The following is a 4,906-nucleotide window of genomic DNA, read 5'->3' on the forward strand; positions in this document are numbered from 1 at the left end:
TAGCCCTAGCTGGTTTGGCTCAGTGGCTAGAGCATTGGCCTGAGGACTGAAAGGTCCTGGGTTCGATTCTGTTCAAGGGCACATGCCTGGATTGTGGGCTTTATCCCCAGTAGGGGGCATGCAGGAGGCAGCTTATCAATGATTCTCTTTCAGCATTGATGTTTCCACTCTCTCTCCCGCTCCCTTCCTCTCTGAAATCAATAAAAATGTATTCTAAAAAATTGACAAATTAGTTAATTTACCTGTTTTTACTCATGTAGACATATTTGTATAATTAAAATTTAGTATGGAAAGTTTAATTTCACAGAAAAGCTTTCTATATGTATTACAGTAATTTTAAATTTATATTGAATATGTCTAGTAAATGCTTGCATTCACATCACCGCATGGAAACAAATGCACATGGCCGGAGCGTGGCTTAGCACACGCGTGGCAACATAGGCTGACACCCGTTTAATCTGCCGCAGAAAGTCGCGCCACAGACAACAGAACCAATTAGCTCTCACAGTGTGGTGTGGTCATGTGCTAATAATTCACCCAACATTGTTTCGAATGGTGACTTGGATTTAAATATGTACACAATAATTGTAATATGTAATATTTATTTATGTCGGCAAAATTACTAGTATTTTTTCCAACATATGGCCTATTCGCTAAAATTTGTAAAAAATAACAGTAAATTAATAACAAAAAATAACCTGCTAATTTAATTATAAGTAACTCTTGGTTAAAAGCATTTTAAAATTAGCAGGTTGTTAATTTTCTCATATGACATCCAAAAGTCTGTTAAATCGAAGTTTGCAAAATCGAGCATTTACTGTACTGTTTTACTACAAAGGATATTAGAGGATATGAATCAACAGCCAGATGAAGAGATATATAGATCAAGATCCCAAACAAATGAGCTTTGTGGAACTTGGTCTGGCAAGGTGACACATGGAAGCATTCTGATTGACCAATGTGGAAGCTCTCCAATAAAAAGGGCCAAGGAGCCCTGACTGGTTTGGCTCAGTGGATAGAGCATCAGCCTGCAGATTGAAGGGTCCCAGGTTCGATTCCAGTCAAGGGCATGTACCTTGGTTGTGGGCACAACCCTAGCAGGGAGTATGCAGGAAGCAGCTGATTGATGTTTCTAACTCTCTATCCTTCTCCCTTCCTCTCTAAAAAATCAATATATATATATATATATATATATATTTTTTAAAGGGCCAATGTGTTTTCCTCTTGGGTTTCTATGGAGGTTTCATTATATAGTCACGATTGATTAAGTCATTGATCACTGGCTATTGAACGCAATCTTCTAACCACAACCCCCATTCTCATTTCCTAAGAAGGAGGAGACCTGGAGAAAACACCAGGCCCCCAGATCATCAGACAGAGATCATATGACAGTGACTGCATCTTGGCCTTGCCTAGATTGGACTCTAATAAGCAAATTGTAGGCTCCCCACCCAGATTCCAGGAAGCCACAATGGACCTGGGAATCTCTCCAAATGACTTCACAGGAATCCTTAGCCTCTCTGGAGACCTGTAAGACTGAAGCACTATTTTTTCTCAGAGTGAGAGGCTGGCAGTAAGATTCTAGGAGCAGCTGTCCAAAATGCACTGGATGGGAATGGGAACCTGGGTTCTGTTCCTAGCCCTACTACTAAAATCATTGTGTGACCTGTATGCCTAGTGAGAAAATTAATGAATAAATTAATTAGAAAGGAAAAATGACAATACCAAATGCTAATGAGCATGTGGAGCAATCGGTGCTTTCTTCCATTGCTGATGGCAATGCAGGTGGCATAGCGACTTTGGAAAAACATTGGGCAGTTCTTTATAAGGGTAAACATGACTTACCATACAACCCAGCATTCCTACTCCTAGTTATTAACCCAGTGAAATTAGAATTTATGTTGATTTCTTTTTTTAAACAACTATATCAAAATATAACTCACGTACCATACAATTGACCCTTTAAAGTATACATTTCAATGGCTTTTATTTTTTTACTTTATTTTTTTGTTTTGTTAATGCTCACCTGAAGATATTTTTTCCATTGATTTTAGAGAGAGTAGAAGGGAGGGAGTGGGGGGAGAGAGCGAGAGAAACATTGATGTGAGAGAGACACATCGATTGGTTGCCTCCCGTACACTCCCCGACTGGGGCAGGGGATCAAACCTGCAACCCAGGTACATGCCCTTGACCAGGAATCAGACCCAAGACCTTTCAGTGCCTGGGCCAATACTCTAACCATTGAGAACACTGGCCAGGGCTTCTATGGCCTTTAATATATGCACAGAGTTGTGCAACCTTCACAACAATCAATTCTAGAGCATTTTTATCACTCCAAAAAGAAAACCCAAATTCATTAGCAATCACTCCTGTCCCCTTCCCCTAGGCAGCCACTAATTTACTTCTTATCTCTATATATTTTTTCATTTAGCATAATGTTTTCGAGGTTCATTTGTGTTGTGGCATGTATCAATACTTGATTTCTTTTTACCACTGAATAATATTCCATTGTATGGATATACCCTATTTTGTTTATCCATTCATCAATTGATGGAAATTTGGGTTGTTTCTAACTTTTTGGCTGTTATGAACAATGCTGCTATGAACATTCATGTACTAATATTTGTGTGGACATGAGTTTTCATTTCTTTTGGGTATAGATCTAGCAGAGGAATTGTTGGGTCATATGGTAACTCTATGTTTAACCTTTTTGGGGAATTGAAAAACTTTTCCAAAGTGGCTATATTATCTTGCATTCCTATCAACAATGTTAGAATGTTCCAGTTTCTCCACATTCTTGTCAACATTTTATTTGCACTACAGCTATCCTAGGGGCTGTACAATGGTATCTCATTGTGTTATTGATTTGCATTTCCACAAAATGATGTTCTGTGTTTTCTCATGTATTTATTGGCCATTTATAAATCTTCTTTAGAAAAATGTCTCTTCAAATCCTTTTCCCATTTAAGCCCTGGCCAGGCACCTCAGTTGATTAGAACATCATCCTGATACACCGAGGTTGCATTTTGATCCCCTATCAGGGCAAATACAAGAATCAACCAATGGTTGTATAAACAAGTGGAACAACAAATCAGTGTTTCTCTCCTCTCCTTTCCTCTCTCTCTGAAAAAATAATCAATAAATTAGAAAAATTAAAAAATCCTTTTTCCATTAAAATAGATTAATTATTGAGTTTAAATAAATAAATAAATAAATAAATAAATAAATAAATAAATAAAATCACTGTTTGAGTTTAAGGAAGTTACCTGTGTTCTCTGGGCCTCAATTTTTTCGCCAAGAAAATAAAGGGACAAATAAGTCCCTTCCCAGAAGAAAACTTCACTGTTTTCTTCTGCACTTATTGTCCCAAATGAATGGAAGGCCTGTATTAGGGAAACAGCTTTCTCTGCCTCTCATCTGAGGTTCCATTAGCTTGGGGAAGGGAACTAACATGTCAGAGTTTATATGTGTTAGATCTTATACCACATTTATGCAAATTGCCTCATTTAATCTTCATAAGAACTCTTTGCAGGAGATATATTTGCTTGACCTCATTTTACAGAGAAAGCTTGCTCTTTCTATCATGGTGCCTCTAAAGGTAAAGAAAGAGTTAGTTAAGAAGCAATAAAATGTTTTCATTATGTGTTTCCCATTGTTCATTGTTCAAATGATATTTGTTGAGCAACTACTGTGAATACAGATCATGGATCCATGGGACCCAAAAAGTATGCAAGACACATTCCCATACAGGATCTATGGGAGAAAAAAGGGGACATATATAATACTTCCAACAATAAAGATTTTTTTTTTTTTTAAAGCACACACTCCCAGCCTTCCGGGAGTAGAAAATCAGCCCAGCTCAGGGGAGAAAGTTCAGTACCTCATCACACTTGCCAGCACAGTGCTGACTCAATGTTCCTCTTTCCTGTTATGCTGAGCCCCTAGATTCTAGGGCCTAGAAGGTAGGACGTATGCCTTTGCTGATCAATGTCATTAACCTACTGCCTAGCACAGTGCTGGGCACAGAGCAGATTCTCCCAGGGTATTTGATGAATAAATTAAATTACACAGTAAGTGACTGAATAAATACCAAGATGAATGGGAGAGCTGTGAGGGCCCAATGAGGTCAGAAAAGGTCTCCAGAGAAGGAGATTGTGAGCTACACCTTGAGGGGTTAAGGTCAACTATACACACTCATTCTGGGCTGGAGTCCACATTCTACCTGTTCAAGCTTTAGTTGTGTTCCTCTTCCACAACCAGACCTTCCTAAAGACAGCCTTCCTGGCCCCCAGAAAACTCAGCCCCAAAGTGCCTCAGAAGGAAAGAACATCTCAGAATTCCTCCTACCTTTGGATCTGCTGACACCCAGTGTGTCAGTGACTTTGATGGAGGGTTGTCATCTTAGCATATCACATTAGGAAAAACAAGGGTCTTGTAGAGTCCAGGTTCAGGAGGGTTGACACTTTTGAAAGGTATAGGCATTAGGGGTAAACTGGAGTGACCCCAAGATGGGGAGGGGAGGCAGATTAGGGGTGAGCTTTATGGGGGACAAGAATGCCATCACTTGATGTGTTTGAAGGAGAAGGTAGGCATACAAAGTAATGGAGTTCCCCTTTGAGTCAGGCCCAGGGCTGGGTTCCCTAATATGCTCTGCCATTTAATTCCCTCCGCAACCCTATGAGGCAGCTACAATCACCTACTCTAAGAAGATAGTTAACTCCACAGTCAAATAGAATATTATGACATTTCTTTTTTTTTTATTAAATTAAATCTTTATTGTTCAGATTATTACATTTGTTCTTCTTTTTTTCCTCCCATAACTCCCCTCCTCCCAGTTCCCACCCCACCCTCTGCCCTAACACCCCACCCACTTTCCTCATCCATATGTGCACAATTTTTGTCCAGT

Source organism: Myotis davidii, unplaced genomic scaffold (genome assembly GCF_000327345.1).
Source record: "Myotis davidii unplaced genomic scaffold, ASM32734v1 scaffold46, whole genome shotgun sequence".
In the NCBI taxonomy this organism is placed as follows: domain Eukaryota; kingdom Metazoa; phylum Chordata; class Mammalia; order Chiroptera; family Vespertilionidae; genus Myotis; species Myotis davidii.